Source organism: Neopsephotus bourkii, unplaced genomic scaffold (assembly GCF_033783945.1).
Source record: "Neopsephotus bourkii isolate Nb327-2 ecotype Australia unplaced genomic scaffold, CSIRO-AGI_Nbou_v1 NB_1433, whole genome shotgun sequence".
Lineage (NCBI taxonomy): Eukaryota > Metazoa > Chordata > Aves > Psittaciformes > Psittacidae > Neopsephotus > Neopsephotus bourkii.
In genome coordinates, this window is record NW_026901910.1 from 847,427 (window position 1) to 867,641 (window position 20,215).

Below are 20,215 nucleotides of genomic sequence, written 5' to 3' on the forward strand. Positions count from 1 at the left end.
AGATGCAAGTGTGAGAACTTCACGGGGGTCAGAGCCATGCATTAGAGGTGGTACGGAACATTATTTCTTTATCCTAGTCAAGGAAAAAGGCAAACTATACCCACAAATGCCAGCCCCTCGTGATGGCCCATGCTAAAACATGTGCACATGTCCATCTGCAGACAGCAGGCAAGGAAAGCTGCCTGCCTGCTGCTGTGATTTCATTGAACTCCTCCATAAGAACACCAAAGAACCAGGGTTAAGCATCAGCTGAAGCCCAAGGGACAGAAGCTCAAGTAACAGGCAGGTAAAGGCTCCTGTCTCACAAACCCTGGACCCCCCAGCCCAGCTCCTTGGTTTAAGACTCACTTCCACCTCCTGCTCTTTGATCTAACAAGAGACTTCCTAGGGCAGAGACGGAGATCTCTGTGAGCAGCCCGTGCTGTGACCCGTGCACAGACCTCACATTGCAAACCAGGCCACTCTCTGGTCAAATCTCAGCTGAGCTGCAGGTGTCGAACCCAGCACACAGATGTCGGATGCAGCTTTTGCTTGCAGCATCAGCAACTGCAGGGGCTCTCATGAAGCAATGCAAGTGCTGTGCGGCCTTGCTGGAGTGAAAGGAGTGAGAAGAGGGCAGTGAGCACTGCTGTGGTTCAGCCCTGCAGCACGACCTCCATGGCTCCTGTGCAAACCAAACACCATCTTGGCACTCACTAGACAAAGACTGCGCTTGCTAATTAAAACCGGTTTCTGAATGAGCTCAGTTAAAGCAGCACCGGGCCTTATGGAGGAGCATTTACATGGATGTAAAGCAGTTCACACATCAAACGGGCAGATCCTGGTCACGTAAGCCTGGCTATGGTGTGTAAGCCACAGCCTGCACTCTGCACACAAGTGAAGCCAAAAGGGGAATCAGAGCCTGGGAGGACACTTGCTCACCTTGGTCCCTTTCAGCACGGGTCACCCTCCATCCGAGGGCACCTTCAAACTGGTTCCTCAATCACTCTCCTCCCATAAAGTCACTCAGCAGCTGAACCCTTGTCCAAAAGCAGCAAGGCTGGGCCATGCCTGTGCGATGTGGCACCAACTCCCTTTAAATGAAGGGGAATGGAGGAAAGGCCAGGGAAAACGTGGTGACAACACAGGACGTTCCTGCCTTTATCTGCCCCGTTTCCCATCAGGTAAAGCATTGCACATGGCTCTGCACTGCATGTAGGAGGGGAAGCACAAAGCAGCTCGTGTGCGCTCAGCTCCGCACCTCGGCAGTGATGGGAAGAGCCCAGCATCCAAGGGGAAGGAGCAGGATCCTGCAGGAGCCAGGGCTGCCAGGAAGCACAGCAGCAAGACGGGGAGGGAAAGCTACTGACGAACACCACAACCATCTCTCAACAAGCAAGAACAGCAGCTAGTTCTTAATGACAAGAGCAACACACAGTAAGGGTGGCTCTGGTTCAGCTCCCCAGTCTTCCACACAGCACAAGAAATCCCATTGCTGTAAGCTGCCAACAGGAACACTAACTGGCAATGGATCAGGATGTGCAGCAGAGTCACAGGGAGCCTTTGCAGTGGCTTCCAACTGATTTCCTGAGGCTCCTCAAGGGTTAAAGCAGAGCACTTCTGGAAGATATTAGGCACTGATGTCTTGGCTTCCCTTCTGCACACAGCAACAGCCTCCAGAGGAATCTGTCATCCCATATAACAATCCCTTTCACTCACCCTGCGCCTCGCCACAGCCCGAGCAGCGGTGGCTCCGTGCGGAGCTGACACGGAATCCTGCCCACATTCCAGGGAGGAGGTTCTGCAGCACACACAGCACTTCTCATGGGTGCTTACATTAACTGCACTTCTGTTCTGAAGGGTGACAGCTCCTGGTTAAAGAAAGCTGGAGGAACATTAACTATCACATTGGGATTGCAAGAGTATCAGAGAGAGTCTAAAGCAATAGCTAAGATGGAACTGCATATTTCACCAAGCCCACCTGGGAATACCTGTAAGGGTTAAGTCTGCTCTATACCAAAGTCAATCTACTTGGATATTCAATCTAAACCACAGCACTAGGCAGCAGTACAGCACACGCCTGCAGAAGAGGGAGTTATGCTGTAATATTGGACAACTCCATGACTGCCAAACCCCAAACTCTTGGGGTATCCCGGGAATCACAGGCACTTCTCAAAGGGTCTGCAGGCAGCCCAGCTCCCACAACCCCAGTGAGAACACCAAACACCCTACACCAAGCAATTCCCAGCTTCACCACCAGTGACAGCATCACCTTTACTGCAGAGGCTATCCCAAGGTGCTAACTGCACCAGCACCACAGGCTCTGGAGCAGGAAGGTTAGAGCAGGATACAGCAGGATGCCGGATCTGGATGATGCACTCAGATCCTTGGAGGCTGGCTTCCAGCAGAGGTTTTGCCTCACGATCAGATGGCAGTTTCTATGGGAACAAACAAGCAGCAGCCCTGTCACCAGATGCCTCACACAGGCCCTGCCTTGGAGAGGCACATGCAGGGTCCTGGCCAGGCTGCTCCACGCTGGGAATGCCAAGGGCAGTGCATGTCTGCGGGCTGGTGTGTACCCACTGCTCAGCAAGCCTGCTGGCCACAGCACCAGTGCCTGCTCAGCAGCATGAAGATGCTCTGCATGAGGTTATCAGCTCTGAGGCACAATTACAACTGATATGCCCAAAGTATTATCAGTACAAAGCCTATGTAGTGGTTTTGCTCCAAAGAGCCCGGTGCCTGTGTGCACATGAGGCACCAATACATGTGCCACCACATAATAAACTCCGGTTTCACATCTATAGGCCAAAACATCACAATTTCCATCAGGCACAAGACCACAGCACAAAGCCATCACCTCTGGTCACTGCCTCCACCCCCAAGTTCATTAAAGCTCCCCCAGTTAGCTGCTTTAGGAGGGTTAATGTCACTGTCAGCAAGACGGTACCACTCTCCCCTGGGCCTGACAAGAGCCATGGCTGCCTCAGCCCTCCACTGCAAACAAGAACATTCAGACCCAGAGGTTCCAGCATCACCACCCCTCACTCCAGAATGGTTATGAAATGAAGTGGAAATTTTGGAGAAGAGAAGCCAAAAGTGAAACTAAGGAATGCAGCCTTCCCCACATTAACCCTCAGTGACCAGGATGAACACCCCAGCCACAGACAGCCCTGTCCTCACCCGAGCCTGCAGTAGAAGCAAAGCAGATGGTGCTGGTTTGGGCAGCACTGACTGGGGAACGCTGCCCTGCCCTGCCCCTGCACCTCCATGTCTCATTATTTGCAGTTACTCATAGATATGCACTAGAGAGACTGAAACCAGTGACCTTAAAACCTCAAGCTGGTCCCAGCAGCACCTCTGCAGGGAGGTGGCAGTGCTCATGAAGCAGCACATCCAAGGAATGCCTGGCTGGGATCTCCCTCCATCACCACTCATCCTGCCCTGCAAGGGATGCTACTCTGGACAGAGCCTCTATGGGCATTGAAGGAACAGCAGTGTTTGAGCTCCACGTGGCTGATGTACCAGCCCCTTGGAGCTCCAGGAAGGTTGCTTCTTCCCCCAGAAACACAAGGATTAGCCTAAAATTGAAGCTTGCTTCCCAATGCAGGAATTCACAGCAGTAACTGCACAGAGCAGTGTTTTAAAGCATCCCCTCTCACTTCGGTGTAGCTCTGAATCCCAACACTCCGGCAGCCTACAAGCCACTTCCAACAATAGTATCTGATTCCCCTTATCACTAGGGATGGCTTAAACCCACAGATAACGCTCTCAGGAGCTGAAAACCTCCTTCAAAGCCAAACCATGACAGAGCACCAGCACTCTCACAGCAACTGGGAAGGCAGATGCAAGGTGTCCAGGGGGTTTGCCTGCCCTCAGCACCAACGTGTGCCAAGTAACCACCACTGCACCCCAGCTCTGAGTTACAGCAAGGGACAAGGGGTATTTCTGGAGCAGACAGGGCTATTTTGAAAGCAGCCATAGTGTTGTAGTACCCAAATTCTAATTGTGGCTGCTGCTTTGCTTTGCCACCGTAAATCCTGTTCTGAGGGAGTAAGACAGCAGCCAATACACGAGCGTAGGCACTGCACAACTGGGCTTCTGCAGGCACTTGGTGTGAAGCAGAATGTGCTTGGAAGAGTGAATTTCTAGGGACTGTTTAAACACTGAAGGGTAAACACTGAGTCAGAGGCGAGCACTGCATCCAGGTGAAGGCAGCAGGGGCACGTGGAAGCAAAGCCACAGCCTGGAGTTCGCTCAATGCCTCCCCTTGTACATGGGAATTCAGGGCCCGATGCAGGACAAAGCCTCTTTTATATGGGCAGAAGCTGCGAGGAAACAAAACCCAAACAAGCAAAGCCCATCTATGGGGGGCTGACAACAGGTCTGCAACACAGCTCTGGGTGCCTCAGCTTGGGTGTTTGAACAGGGGGGGCAGACACAGGTACTCACAGCTCCAGGAGGGGAAGAGGGGGGATGCTCATCCCAAGCACGGCTGGTACCTTAGTGCACAGCAGGTATGGTTCCTTCCACCGTCCCAGGCAGCCAGCTCAGACTCCATTAGCTTTCCCATTTCCTGCATCAAGCAGGGCAGGAGCACCAGCACCAGGAAACCAGCAACACATCCACTTGTCCTTTCAGCAGGCTATTTACTTTCACAAGAACAAAGCTGTTGACTCTCCCTCTAGCATAGCAAGCTGTGTATCAGGGTAACTCCCCAGTTCACACAGCCAGAAGGGGGTATTCCCTACAAATTCCTTCTGTCCACAAACCGCACAGGAACAGGCGTTGCTGGCACCAAACCACTCATCCCAATGTGCACCACCGGGAAGCAGTGCTCTGTGTGACGGTACCCAGCAGCGCCCAGCTTCCCTCCTTGTGTCCCAGCAAAGCACAAGCTGCTCTCGGCTAAGGGATGCCTGCTCCTTAAGAGGGGAAGAGCCCACAGACAGTGCTCTGCAGCCCACGTGGGAAGCGACAGAGGCCGGGTGGGCAAGCTCGAGCCACCAGAACTGCTCTGGCTCCTGACCCAGGAGCCTGAGAAGTGGGAAGCAGCATCCATTGGTTTAAATCCCCTTCTGCAGCCGTGCTCCACACATGGGAACAAACTGGAGCTCTGGTAGCCCAAAACACAAGCAGGGGGAAACTGCTCCAAGATGCACATCTGCAGCTCCCAAGGAGCAGATGGAGAGGCTGCCAAGTCGGGATGGGAGCTGCCTTACACGGCTTCTGTAAGGAACTCCTATGGTACCTGTGGATCTGTAACCCCAAACCCTTGCACGGGGCTGCAGGGCTGTACGTAAGCGCTATGCAGCTCTGCTGAGCACATACTGAACCCATTCCACAGCTCCTCGGGATCTGTGCCATTGGAGAGCCTTACGCAAGGCCCAGTGACAAATGCCACCTCTCTTGACACGGAGGGGCCTGCAGGGGTTCAGGATCACATTTCCCATCTCCCTGCTCATTCACTGCTACCACTTGTGATGCCCTTGCTCTCCAGGGACAGATTACCAGGAAGTACAGATTTCTATGAACTTGAAGCATACCAGCAAGAAAATACAGGCCCTGTCTCACAAAGTGAACACTGGTTCTCCCTCTCTTTAAATGCAGGTGTAAAACAAGCTTGTTTACCAGCTGCAGGCCTGGCAGCACTAACTCCTCACTGCTCTCAGTGCTAGAATCCAGATAACGCAGGGAGTTTGCAATTCACTTCCCAAGAAGAGCTACTGAGAGCGGCTGAGAGCACATCTTAGAGCACATCCAGGCCGGTGACTAAGCTTCCCAGGCAAGAAGGTTGGAAACGTCTCTCTCAAGGGTTACTTTCGCTTCAGAGAGTGGAAGTTGTGAAAGTGACATCTACTTTCCCTACCAGAGATCACTCCATCCCCACCAAGGCCAACAGGACTCAGAAGCAGCCGTGAACAGCTCAAGGAAGCTTTTCCCAAGCAGAGTCACCCCATACTGCTGTTACCCATCCACTTTGGCAGCTCCCCCTTTGGAGCCCGTGAACCAGAGCCATCAGCAGAAGCCAACTGCTTCCAGCTCCATCAGCAAACACACTGATGCTGCTGTCCTGTGTGGAAAGCACCTTACTGTGATCCCCGTGAGCAGGCAGAGCCTCAGCCCTCCCCATGCAACCAGGGAGCAGAAAGCCAAGCCTCACTTTGTGCCTTCAAAGGGGCTTTCCCCGACTGCAGCTCGAGTTGGGGCAGTGAAGAGGGGAATGAGTTGAGCAGAGCTGGCACAGCCACCGAGGTCTCTGTGGTGCAGATCTTGGGCCATCTCTCCAGAAAGGAGCTTCAATGTTATCAGCTTGACTTCCCATGATTCAGGTACAAAATGAGTTTCTACTCCAGCACGTACCAGAAATTCCTTACATGCACCAGCTGCCTCAGGGAAAACAACTTTTCCCTGGTTATGGAATGCGGTGGAGTCTTAGAGAATAGCTAACAGTGACATCTGAGATGCTGCAGTGGGCTAGGGCCAGGACATGCACCTCCTAAAGAGACCACAGGCCGGCACAGGAGCAAGGCTCTGCAGAACCACACTCCCCATGGGCTACACCGTCCACATCCCATTGCCCTTCCCATCCCCACACACAGGCCTTGGGCTCAGAGGCCAGGCTCTAACACCTGACCATGAAACAATCAGCTGCAGTCGTATGACACAAGCAGCATCCCAGGGACCTGTCATTCCAGCAGGATTACAGCTTGGAAGCGCTCAGAACTGCAAAAGCTCCCGTTAAGAGGAGTCACAGTTCAAATGCTGCAGCTCCACACCCAAACCTGGGTGAACCCAGGCTCAGGGCAGGTACTGGATGCCATCGGAGCAGAACACAGTGTTGTGTCTCACTGCCTGGAATGACCTTCCCAGCTGCAGTGCCTCACTCCCGGTCACGCTCTCCCCTCACGTTCATCACTGTGCTCGAGGAGCCTCTGGCCTGGCTGTGGAGGGGAAGCTGAGGGGAAACAGCTCTGCCCAGGCCCTCTGGGGAAGGAGCAAGGAAAAGCTGTCACACGTCACTGAAATGGAATGCGAGGGAACCAAGCAGGACAGCCTCACACTGCAACCTGCTTGTGCACAGCATCGCCTGTGGAAACACAGACAGAGCCTTCAACACGGCACCTGGGCTTGTGCTCGGGATCCCTTCTGCTCCGAGGGTCTGAAGAGGGGTTTTGGTTTGTAGGAAAGGTCTGTGAGTCAAATGAATCACTTGATAGGAATGTACAGTCATCCTGCAATGGAAAATGCAGAGATTCAATGCTGAATCTCGCATCCAGCATCAAAGGTTCAGGAACACTCCTTTCAGAAGCATTACTCATCCCTGAGCTGCACAGCACTGCAGAGGTGTGGGGAAAGGAGCAGCAGCATCAATAACTTACCAGCAAAACAAGCAGGTAGGAGTCAAAAGCATCAAGGAAGACTTCAAGCACCCAAGTGTCAGAAGCCTTCGTGCAGCAGGGCTGATGCCTGCCCAGCTCTGACTGTACCCAAAGACATGCACTCGATGGTGCAGGACATCTGCAAGCAGGACAAGAAATCCCCTCTCTTCAGGAGCTGACAGGGGCTTGGTGGAGCGCTGAGCTACTCACCTAAGGAGAAAAGAGCCCATGCACGTCCTGGCTGACAACAGCATGGATGCAGTGTTACACACGTGTGTATCTGCAGATACACAGCTACGGGGCAGAGGTTTTGCAGTGGCTGTGTAAGGGTTACAAGGTTCAGCACCACAGCACTCCTACACGTGGGCCTGTCCTGCACGTGAGGGTCACACAATGAGTTGCAATACCCATCCCAACTTGGTTTTACAACACTTCTGTCAAAGGTAAGAGCACACAAGCAGGTCACTTCCTCACCCACACCAGGCTGCCTGCATCACCATTCCATGCCACACATCCTCCTAAAACCCCTCCTCACTGCATTGAGGTGTGTTGAAAAGTACTGCAGTGAAAGGCACATACAGCCAGAGCCGAAGATGCTCTGGTCCATCACTGCCTGCCCGTGGACACCACCTCCAGCAGCCTCTTGCTGGTTCTGAAGAGTCTTTGTGCCAGCAGATGCGGTTACACGGAGCTGAGGCCCTCCCTGTGCACATGAGCTGAGTGTTCTCTGTCCCCCACAGTGTTCCACCATTAACCAACCCATCCATGTGCTCCTCACTGGTGCCACCAGGCCCAGGCACCGTGGCCCAGCGCAGCACCTCCCGCCCTGCCTCAGCAGGGAGCAGAGGGGCTCCTGCAGCTCCCCAGCACTCCTGAGCGGCCGCAGTTACTGCTCCGTGCTCTTGGTATCTTTTATCTAAACAGAACCTTGCAGGATGAGGCTTGTTCTAGGCAACAACGCCCTCGTAGCTTCTCCTGATAGCAGGCAAGCAGTCAGCTCTGTACCTCAGTGATCCGCTGGCTCACCTTCCCCACCTTGCACAAGCCAATGCCCCAGAACATGAAAAGATCTTCTCTCTTCTGAGCTCTGCCTCCCCTGTGGGTTCCTTTACTGATAAACACATGGCAGGATTCCCCCCTGATTCTGATAAACCTGTGGGTTCAGCTTTACTGGAAGCCATGCTTCCCACCTTGCTAGCTTCTCATACTCCTCTGTCTCATTAAGCAACTGAGATACTCAAGGAGTGAGCTAGAAGTGAAAGGAGGGTTCTTAATCACAAGATCTACACAGAACTGGTCCTTTGTCAGCTCATCTTTGGGGGAAAGCTGTCTAACACTGCACTGTCTCTACGCACACGCTTTCCTTGCAGGGACTGGCAGCTCTCCTGTGGCTGGTTAATACTTGCAGTGGTGAATTAGTAAGTGCTTAGTAACTCAGCACCTTGCACTCAGCTGTGATTAAGCAAGGTCCCTGTCCTGAACACCCCAGCCTGGGGAGGCCAGGCGAGTGCAGTGAGCCACAATGGCAGTGCAAGGCACTGAGCCATCCCAGCACACTCCCATTAGTGCTCGAACTCCCTGGCTCCTATGAGCCAGCAGCCTCATCCAGCAGCTCTCAACACCAAACCCATAAACAGTCCCTGGAGCACAGATGGGAGCCGATTCCTATCCCCTCCCAGGGGAGTTCCCTCATCACCAGGCTACAAAATCATGTTCCCTCTTGCTTCCAGCCTTTGATGATACAAATCTTACGTTCCTTCCTACACAGCACCCCAGTTCCAACATGAGCAGCACCATCCCCTCCCTGAGCAGAGCACTCGGAGCTGCACTACGGCTGCCCCGAGGCCCCAGGAGGTGGCTGGGCTTTGGGATCACAGGGAACACAATTCCCATCTCCCTTTCACTCCCCTGCGGTACTGGAGCTCAGGTGAGCTGCAGCCATGAGCCCTGCAATGCTCCAGGAGCCTGTCCTGCCTGGAAACACGTTCTTCCCATGGGAGCAGGCTGCTGGTCCAGCTCCTGAAGAGCAGAAACCATCCAGTGCTTCTCCTTGCAGCAAACCACATCCTGAGCTCAGGCCTGTGCCCTGTGTCACCTACCTCTCCCTTCTGAAGGCAAGTTTCTAACCTGCAGTGTTTCAAACAACTCCTGAGATACTGATTGTGGTTTCTAGAGACCTGCAATCACAGAACCCCTCTGCTCTTCCACCCATTCTAGTCCTCTGCAGCAGAAGCAAGTTTGACACCACACGAGGGATCTTGTCTTTCAATGGAGGATGAAGTGAAGCAGTGCTCGAAGGGAGCATCAGCTTTCAGCCCCAAAATGCAGAAGTTTTGGAGGTTTGGAATTGTTGTGGTTTAACCCCAGCCAGCAACCAAGTACCAGGTTTTAGCTCACTACCAGAGGCAGGGGAGGAGAGGAAAGGGTGATGAAAGAGGAAGCAGTGTTCTCTGAATGAAGTTCACCTTACAGGACTGCAGCTACTGGTGCTCGCTGCTTGGCAGTCTGAGGAGACAGAGACACCCAAAGCCCACTGAGGAGCTCTGCGGTGCCCCAGAGCATCAACCTTCCACAGCAGACCCAGGAGCTCCAGCAAACCCCCTGCCACAGCCAAGCACATCGTGTAGCTGCCACCCTGAGACTCCCAGCGTGTGCTGTGGTCACAGACACAGCCCTGGACAGCCAGAAAGCACCGAGGCTGAACGGAAGGCAGACACGGGCCCTGGAAAGCAGCACCACGGCGGCAGGCAGAGGCTGACTTGTGTCCATGCCAGCAGACAGGCTCACTCTTACATCAGGCACCTTCTCCTGAGGAGTTACTCAAAAGCTGGCACGGAACCACCTCCTAGAAAACCAAGTGCTGATGCCTGAAGTCACCTCCTTGGTCTTCCACGTTCACACTCACACCATGAGAGCCCAAAAACCAGCTTTTCCTTCTCCTGGCCCTCACAGCTTCATGGAGTCCTTGGGCCCTTTGCTCTCTCCAGGGAAGGCAGCTCAGTGCCAGCCCGGAGCTGCACCGGGGATTAGCCAATGTTTATGAAGTGCTTTAAAGATTACAAGTGTCACCTATGTGCTAAATATTTCCCTGGCACTATCAGCCTGAGCAGCAGCCGGGTATCTTGTATCTGCTCCTGCTCATCTCGACCTGGCTGCTGAGGGCATCAGTCAAGCTCCTTCCAACCACTGTACTTGGCGTGGATCCGAGGGGCATCTTCAGGCATCACACAGGAGAGGACAGAACGAGGGAACTACCAGGAGCCTGACCTGTAAAGCTGCTGCAGCACCATCACCAGGAGGGGCTGAGGGCTTTATTTGCTTTTACAACATTCTCATGTGTGTGCATGAGCCTGGAATACTCTGGAATGATGCCCAAGCGTGCAAAGAGGCCCTCGCCGTCATTCCCCTGGACAGAACTGGCTTGGCAGTGCTATGAAAAGGTACTTTGTGCACAGCAGCTCAACAGGAGCTAAATGGATCCCAGAGTCCTTCATTCCCCAAGAAGCTCTTTGCAACACTCACAGCATCTGAAATCAGAGACTGAGCACACAGGGCTGCATTACACACAGCAAGGATGCACTGATTCTGGTTCCTTTCTTCCCCTTGTTCCTGCAGCAGCTCAATGGCTCATCCTTTGGGTATGACCAGGGCTGAATTCTGCTCCCAGAGCTGTACCACTCTCCATGTACCACCAAGCCCAGCGATCCCCAAGCAGCACCAGCTCCCCTATGTCCCCAGTGTGTGACCAGCCACAGGGCTGCAGCCCACCTGACCCTGAGTTACAGCAGCCCCATGCCCAGGCTGCGCTTGCCCTGTGCTGTGTCTGCCCTCCAACAGCCAGGGACAAACACAGGAAGCCCAAGGACAGAGGAGCCCATTGCAAAGGAAAACATCACCCAAAGCCAAAACAGTGGCACCACAAGAGTGGCTCCTGCTCAGCAGAGGGCTGGTGGCTGGTGACTGCCTGCTCACCACCAGCAGCAGCATGAGAAGCAACGCAGGCTGGTCCTGCAGCAGCTCTGCAGCACAGGAGGGTGCTCTGGGCAGGGATCCCTGGACAGACACCAGGGCAGAGAGGGCAGTGCAGGGCTGTGAGGGGCTCCTGCAGGCAGGAGGAGTGCTCAGACTGAGCTGTGCAGGTCCATGTGGCTGACAGTGCCGCTGCCTCAGGTGCCTCCCTCACCCACACATCAAACACCCCTTACACCAGGCGCTGGTACAGGCCAAGAGCCCCACGCTGAACACACAGCTTGGTACAAAGCAACCTCCTGACAACACACACGTCATTCGTGCAGAGCCACCTGCACCCTCTTCTGCACAAAGAGAACTGGAACCAGAGCATCACACCCTACAGAAGATGGGAACTGCTGTTTGAGATCATGCAACACATTTCACAGAAGAAAAAGCACAAGATAAGCAATCTTATCCCTCACTTTAGCTGGGAGCTGATACTCCTGTTCTAATCAACTGGAGCATCCCCAGCACTGAACTTCACCCCTGAACTCAGAGGCAGAGCTGAGGTTTCCACCTATGAGGAGGCACCAGAGGAGGCTCTGCAGAGCCTGGGTCCCAGCGAGGAAAACACAATCGCTTTTCCCTGCCATCCAGCAGGATCTGAGCTCAGAGCACAGGAAGCAAGAGACCACGCAGGAGGCTTTCAGCTTCGGAGACCTCCCAGTGGCAAAGCGAGAGGTGCTTTGCTGTTTACCTCAGGCACGTAACCTGCTCTGCAATCCCCTGCCGGGTGCTGTGCTCTGCTCCGCTCTGCTCCTGTTTGGACAAGCACGTTTGCTCGGTGACTATTTGAATGATGACTCACCCGAACAAGCCAGGGCACCCAACCACCCCGAGCCCAAACTGCTGACTACGGGCTCGGCATGCAAATCCACCAGGAAGCAGCCTTGCCCGATGAAGGGAGGGCTGGGATGGCCAGGCCTGGTCACCGCTGTGTGTTGGTTGTGCCATTACAGACAGGCTGCTCCTCACCACTGCTGACTGCAACTCCAGGCCATGTCTGGGGGAAGCCTGGTACCTACAGTGACACAGCCAAGCCAACCCTTAGACCAGACTAGAAGCACAGAGTGAAGCAGCGTGGTAAAACACGACATTATGCAGAGACAAACCCCACCTCAGCTGCCAGCTCAAGGCCAGATTCAAAGAGACGAGAGTAATAAGCAAGTTTTGGAGCATCTCCTTGCTCTCATAGTAGTTGTAAAGGGCCTGGCTGCAAGCCCGTGGCTGCCTCGCTGGTGGCACTCCTCCAGCCACTGCCACTTGTGCCTCATGAAGCATGCGAGAGCCACAACCCGTGACGAGCCCAGCAGTAATTGCTGTATCAGTTTCGATGCTCCTCTGGCCAGAGCAAGGCCTGTAACTGTAAACCAGAAACCTTTTAATATCCCTCTCAACGAGGGGAGAACAACTCCGGAGCAGCAGCAGCATGGGCTGAAACCTGCTGGGGCCTGGCTGAACCACCCACCCAGGCACGAGTGGTGCTGAGACACTGGCAGGGACACAGAAGCAGCTCTTCCATGTGTCACTGCTGCTGCTGTGCTGCTCAGCCCTCCTCATCCTGACCTCCTGAAGAGCGCGATGGGCTGGAACACAGGATGAGAAGGCAGAAGAACAAACTGAGAGTGTGCCATCAGAGCAGGATGTGGTGCTAGCGCAGCCTGAGGATGTGGACAAATGCAAGGCCAAGATTTGAGCAAGCCAACGGGGCTCTGTGGCACAGGGCAGGGTTACAACTGCTCTCTGCTGTGTCCAAGCAGTGCTCAGGGCAAGGTCAACAATCTGAATTGGTGTCTGGAGTTGATAAAACATTCCCATCCACTGCAGCCTTTGAACAGCAAGTCAGACTCCGCTGCAGCAGCACTGAGAGCAGCAGAACCCATCTCCAGTCCCTGCTGCCAAATCCCAAAGTCCATCCCCACCTTACCGGCCCTATACAGGGAAGGCAGCTGCTCCTGCCCCGCAATGAAGGGGCAGGTTTGGGAGAGCCTGGAGCAGGCCCCACCTCGCTCCATGCAGCCCTGACCTGCTTTTGTCTCCCTGTGCTGCGAGCAGGGCTGTGTTGCCATGGTGAAGGCTCTGACACATTTGGTTTTCCCACTGATTTCCTGCTGCACTACAAACCTCTGCTGCTCTGCTCATGGCTGTGGTGACAGCAGCCACACACGGGTGAAGAACAGTCAGCCACCAGCTGGTCACTGCCAACAGCATCTTCCAGAGCAGCCTTACACTTCCATCAAAGCAAATCCCTCTCCCTCATCTCCACCAGGATGACTTGGATGCTCCATTCCTGTCTTCTCAGGACACGTGAGAGTTTATCTCGCATCCTAGCCCTGCCTGCCTTTAAAGGGAGCCCAAGGCAAGTTCAAGGTATCTGATCATCCTCCAAAGATGCCTCTCTAGAAGGCAAACCCGCATGCCTGTCCCCAATAATCCCAGCCTCAGGACAACTTGGGAGCCAAGCCTGGGGTCCTGCTGCCACACACTCCCATCAGCTTCCAAGGCTGCAAACCTTGACCTGCAGCACAGAGCAACGCTGCTCACAGCAATGCACTGACATGCTCAAACCCAATGTGACCTTCAGGCCTGCTGCTGTTTTAGCAGCAGGTTTGCCATGTCTTACCAAGAGGAACTGGACCATTTGCTGACCCTCACGATGAGAGGCTGCAGCCTACCCTCGTCCTGAAAGCAGCAGTGCAAGCCTCAAATCCCACACTGCAGTTCCTGAACCATCACCATTTCCTTTAGGCTCACACAAAGGAGCAGCCAACTTCACTTCCAACTGTCTCAGTGGTGACAGCACCAACCCAGCCTTGTCTGTGGTACCAAACTGGGACCAACACACACCCCCATACAATGGGAAGTGGAGCTCAAGGCCACGCTGCCCAGCAAATGACTCAAACTGCAGAAGTGCCTGAGTGGGAAACCACCCATAGTCAGTCTTTGCTTGTCTTTTTACTGTGTGCTGGGATGAGAAGCTCTTCACATCTTGTTCTGACTAAGCACAGGCTTCCCCATGAACCCCAGCATCAAGCCAGGGCACCCAACACACCCCCCCCCCCCCCGCCACCAGCTCCGTGTTTGGGTTCTAACAGAGCTCAGCAGCAGAAAGGAAAAGTCTTTGGTGTTTGCATCAGACAGTTCCCAAAGCAGCTCAGGTGAAAAGCCAGCTGTTCAGATCCTTGCAGAGAGGGAAGCAGAATGAATTCTACTGGTTTCCAATGAGCAGGAGCTTGGAACCCAACAGTTGCTGCATCACTGACAACCATCTCACTGTGTCAGACGCTGGAGATGCACGAGCACAGACTGGCTTTGTGCAGCCAGGAACATGCTCCTTAATGGTTACTGGTAACAGCTCTATTTGCTTCATGACAGTTGAGGTGTGCAAAGGACCAGTTGTGCCAGCTCAGCTGTACAATAACCACAACAACAAGTGCTGTCAGGAGCCCATCAGTGGCACTAGTGCTGGCTGATAACCCTGACAGAGCCACTTGTGAGATGACAGCCAAGGGTTTCCCACCAGCACACCTGGAGAGCAAAGACTAAGCAGGAAGAGTGATGCTGTTCACCTTCAGCTGCTCCTCGGCCACTGATGCACGTTCACACCAGCACAGGGATCAGCAACAGAAACCCTAACTCCTCCAGTGCAAAGGTAACCGGACAGGTCAGAGATCAGTGCCTCTTTCTGCACGGTACCATCTGTACATGGTGTGTACAGACCTGTGCACAGCCCTCACAGAGGGAACCTGCACACCAGCTCCAGACCTGTGAGAGCGCAGCACAAGAGCGGAGCAGGCTGCATCCTCCCATCCCAGGGCTGGGAACCAGCTTCCCATTAGGATGAGGGCTGCAGTTCAGCCTGTTATCTGATCAGACTTCACACACAATTACATACAACTTGTCAACTTACTCCTTCCATTTAAAAGCCTCAGATGTTGTGAAACGCTCCAATTAGTTTTTAGGTGAAGCCTCATCAGCTTCATTCAGCTGCTTTCACCCAGCAGCAAGAAGCCTCAGGGCTTGAAAGCCAGGGTGCCCTGAGAGTGGCCAGAAACATAGGGCTGGAACTAACCCATGAGCCCAATGCACGCAGAAAACCTCTGACATTCACTTGAGGCTGAATGAGAGCATACCCCTGAGCATCACAGCGCAACCCAGGGCCATGGCTTTCGCAGCCCCATCACTGTTATCCCTCTGTCCACATTACACAGGTATCCCTGCACTCATTCCCTGCAGGGGGAGAGCCTCGCCAGGAAGAGACAGAGCAGAAGGAGCACAGGCTCTGGGTAAGGAAAACCCTGCCCAAAACCCGTCCTCCCTCCTGCTGCACAAATCCACGGGTGCTTTCACAGCCCTGAAGCCCTTCACAGTGCCATTCAGACCCCTTCAATGGGTCCCTGAGCAGCCACCCCCTGCATGACACAACACCAACCCCTGCACCATCCCTCCATCCATCCATCCCCAAGCAGAGGGTCCATGCAGCAAGCACTGGTGCTGATGGGCCCGCAGCAGGATGGGATCCAGCCTGCAGGCAGACACTGGGGCTGCCCCAGGTCTGTGCCCAGTGCCCCTCGTGCCCCACATGCAGCAGACACTGCGCTATTCCCAGCTCCACGGTCCGTGGGAGTTTGTTTGTGTGGGTTCGGATGATTCGGCTACTTTGAAACTTGGCTGAAGCCACATAATTCCCTTTTTATGGAGCCCCTTTGATGGCCATTTAGCAGAGAGGGCGAGGTTTAGCCTCAACTAGAGACACTCGGGTCAGAGTTACTCGAAAAAGACACATAATGACCAGTAATGAATCACCCGCCAGCGGTTTCTTCATTTAAGTGTTAATGCAGCACATTAAACCCCTGGACCGGGATCAGCAGAAAGGCCCCATCTGTAATAAACACTGCAATGGCTTAACTAGAGAAGTTCCAAATTGCTCTGCTTAAGCTCCAAAGGGAGACACTTGAGCCGGTTTAACTCTTCCTTGTGCAGCATCTTGCCTGTGCCGCACAGGCGATGGGACTGACACAACAGCACTCAACACGCTACAAGGGGAAGTGACAACTCCCAGAGGATCCCTTCAGCTGGGGAGCACTTCCACCACAAACTGCACCTCCTGCTCTGCTGGCAGCTTCCTAAAGCCTTGCCTTTGGTGTCACACAGTGGTCCTGAGGGAGTGCGAAGGGGCAAGCTGCTGGCAGCACATTGCCATAGCAATGGCACAAGTGATACATGACCCAGGCAGAGGACACGGGGACAAAGGAGTTCAGCTGCTGCTGCTGCTCCCAGAGCCTCCAATGCGCGAGGAGCCCAGTCTCCCAGCAACATACTGCTATTTCCTGACTGCCTTCTAGGGAGAGCCCTCCTCCTCCAAAGGCAAAGGAGAACACAGGCTCTGGAAGCCCTCATAGGCCTCCACAGCACCCCCGAACCCTTGCAGACACCTGCCAAGAGACACCAGCCTTTTGTACAGCCAAGGGAAAGAGAAGCAGGACAGGTGAGGCACCAGCACACACTGGAGAACAGGAGAAGGATTCAGACAGGGGCCATGTGGCCTTCCTGTGGCTCCCTATGAGCCCAGCACTGACCAAGTCCTCACGGTGAGGGCCAACCTGTGGGAGCAGCACACAGGGACCTGGGGTGTTTGCTGTGCTCACCCCGGAGCCGTGCTGCTGCCTGGCAGAGATGGGCAGAGCAGAGCAGGGCAGGGCTGGGCAGCCAGCACCATGTGCCAAACTGAGCCCCGTTCCTCCCGGAGCAGCAGAGCCCGACTATCCATGAGGCCACCAGGAGGATCCGTACCTGGTTTTAGTGCCACAGAGCCCACCTCCAACAATGCCAGTGCAGATTGTTCTGACGGACGCCAGCTCACCCGAAGAGAAGCCACAGAACCATGGAAGGGAACAGCTTCTCACAGCAACAGCAGAGATTTCTCCTGTTCTCCAGGAAAGGCTTCAGCTCCTTAAAACCTAGAAACAATCAGCTTCATCCTCACCTTCCTCTGGTGGCTGTGATGGTGCAAGAGAGGCTGTGTGCTGCCAAGGACTACAGCATCACAGGTTTGGGTTCCAACCCAGTAAGACAACTCCAGCTAGCCCCTTTCACAGATGCTGTTACATACAAGTGGTCAAACCCGCTCCTTGCTTCACCCCTCTCCTCCCTCCTCATCCCCAGCAGTTCCTCGAGTCAGACACATCATCCAAGAACACAAGGACCGCAGTCAGTCCTCTCCATCAACATCCACCAACCAGCCCTTATGACAAATGTGGCATTAAACCCAGCTCCAGCACCTGAACAGCTGCTTGGGTGATTGACACATGGAATTCACGTGGAAAACAGCCCACTGGGGTCGCTCAGAATGTTTTCCAAACAGCCACAAGGAAGGGTTTCTTGTGGAAGCTGCAGAGGCAGGGACAGACAGGAGGTGTCCTGCAGGTGCCCAATCGTTCATCACCCCCAGCTGGAGAAGCAGCTCCAGTTCCTGCCTCGCACCAGAGCAGCTCTCAGAGCACAAGGCTCCAGCTCTGCATTGCCAGGCACTGAATGTAAATTGCCACCTCGGTTAATACGTAAATTGTTGACTGCTCCCTCCCCTGTTCCAGCAGTTCCAGCACAGACAATGATGAATACAGGCCTCCTGCCCTTTAGGATCATTAACATTCCCTTTCCTTAGCATCCCAACACTGCTGACCCACATCCAGTTACATGTAAAGTGCAACGTCCCGTGTCAGCACGATGTGCCAGGCACACACAGTCCTCCTCTATGGGAGGAGGACACCTGGAAACCCCAGGCCTTCCATAAGGAAACAGCCACCAAACCAGTCCCTGCTTCACTTTTCTAAGGCAAAGGGAATACAAACCAGCTTCCCCCTAAGAGCTGTGACCTGGGGTCAGGGCTGTGCAGGGATTTGTGGCTATATCCGAGTGCTGCCTGCGCAGATCCGAGCAGGAGAGCTCACCTCTGGCGGGGGATGCCAGCAGGCTCAGCACTGGGTCACGCTCCCCTTCAGTGACCAGAGAACTCTTCCACATCACTGAACGGGACGTTCTGCCGAGGCTTTACTGCCTTCTCAGTCGTTTCCATCAGGTCAAACCCTTACGGGTGTCACCGTGATGCTCGTGGCAGCATTACTGGGTACTCCTGCAGCCATTCCAAAGAGCCTTGCACCGATACCCATCTCGAACCTCACCAGCACCAACACCAGCACCAGAGCACGCAGCACCTCTCCCCTTCCCCACTCCTCCCGCAGAGCTCACAGCGACAGCCGCAGCAGAAGGAAAAGCACCGCAAGACCCACACTCAGGGCTGCCAGGCGAACCCAATCCCTGCGCTCCCGCTCCTCCTCACGGGCTGGGATTTGAGAGGAAACCCGACCTCGGAGCTCCGAACGCTTCCAGGTCAAGTTTCAGCGGCAGCGGAGGCTCCGGGGCCGCACGGAGCAGGGGCAGTGGCTCCCGCACAGGTATTCCCGGGGCCCTCCTCCCGCAGCAGCGCAGGGGAACGTGCGCGCACGCAGCCCCCCCGCTGCAGTAACGCAAGAGCTCCGCCAGGCTCAGGGGCAGGGGCGCCGGAGGCTCCACCGCCCCTCCGGACCGGAGCGCAGCCGCTGCCCAGCGCCCAGCACAGGCTCGCCAAGCTCGGGCTCCTCTCCCGGCATCCCCGAGCAAGGCACGAAGCCCCAGACCACGCTTCCCAGACAAGGGGTGGGTGCGTTTTGCCATTGACAGAGAGCCCAACTGTTCCCATGCATAAACCAGCCCCTGCTCTGGTGTTCTGCAAAGCACCGCTCAAAGGCAACCTTGGCTCTGCGAAGGTGGAGGGGAACAGGATCACAGCCCGCAGGCACCCGAGCAATCCCGGCCCAAGGGGATCAGTCTCCCTGACCTCATCACCTTCGTCTCCATCAGTCAAGCTCAGCGTTACCATGGGGGAAGCAGTGGCCACTTGAAGGCACAGAACCAAGGGTCAGGCAGGCAAATACAACCCAGCTGTGGCCAGAGCTGCCCAGCCTAACTGATTCGCGAACAGCCCCTCGAGCCACTGCACCGGGTACCCGGGCACAGCCACAGCTCCAACGTGCCCGTGCCGCACAGCAATAGGGCTCCCCGGGTGCTGCCCGCTCCCAGCCCCATTCCCACCTCCACCACTGCCGGAGGAGCCCGCACCCGCAGCCGAGCAAACCCCCTCGGCGGGAGGAACAACCGAACCACGGCGCGGGTCCCACCGCCCCTACCGGCACCCGGCGCAGGCCGCGCTCCCTCCGCCAGCAGCGGGACCGCGGCCGGCGCAGGCCGCAGCGGCGGCGGGGCCCGCTGTCAGCGCTGCCCGCGGCCCGGCGGCCCGGCCCCGAGCGGGCCGGTGCGGTGCGGGTAGCGCGGCGGGGCCCGGCCCGCAGGCCGCTCACCTTGGCGCGGGTCACCAGGTGCGTGGCCAGCTTCACCACGGCGAAGTTGCCCTTGCCGATGGTGCGCTCCACCTCGTAGTAGCCGATGCGGGCGGGCCCGGGGGGCCGCGGGGGCGGCGGGGCCGGGGACAGCCGCGGGGCCGGAGGGGGCCCCCCCGCGCCGCTCGCCGCCGCCGCTGCAGCCGCCGCCGCCATCTTGTCGCGAGGAGCAAACCCCCCCCCGCGGGGCTGCGGCACCGCGTGAGCTCATCCGCGGGGGGGGTGTTGCCATGGCAACCGCGGGGGAGAGGCGGGGCTAGTGACGCCAGCACTGCCGTAACGGGCCCTGATTGGCGGATGTCGGCAGCGCATGGCGCCGCCTTGTGGAGCAGGGGAGCCGTGCCAAGATTTTGGGGCTAAAACGCCGGGAAAAGGGGAACGGACAACGGACACACACACCCCCCCTCA

At 55.6% G+C, this 20,215-nt stretch overlaps 3 protein-coding genes across 8 annotated transcripts in view; 1 reads left to right on the plus strand and 2 right to left on the minus strand.

Moving 5' to 3' along the window:
• The window catches only part of APOA1 (apolipoprotein A1), a 52,113-nt gene extending 37,667 nt beyond the window's left edge, over positions 1-14,446 (minus strand). Inside the window, exon 1 of the mRNA XM_061368293.1 lies at positions 14,443-14,446. The gene's annotated coding sequence lies outside the window, so the exon portion shown is untranslated. The remainder of the gene's footprint in view (positions 1-14,442) is intronic.
• The window catches only part of SIK3 (SIK family kinase 3), a 54,131-nt gene extending 34,196 nt beyond the window's left edge, over positions 1-19,935 (minus strand). For 5 of the 6 annotated variants that reach the window (XM_061368291.1, XM_061368288.1, XM_061368290.1 and 2 more), the window contains exon 1: positions 19,769-19,935. The gene's annotated coding sequence lies outside the window, so the exon portion shown is untranslated. Of the gene's footprint in view, positions 1-1,698; positions 1,796-19,768 lie in introns of those variants that run through there. The other variant, XM_061368292.1, reaches the window with a different exon arrangement.
• Positions 1-20,215, plus strand: part of RNF214 (ring finger protein 214) — a 147,265-nt gene that overhangs the window by 91,621 nt on the left and 35,429 nt on the right. The gene's annotated exons all lie outside the window — the stretch shown is intronic.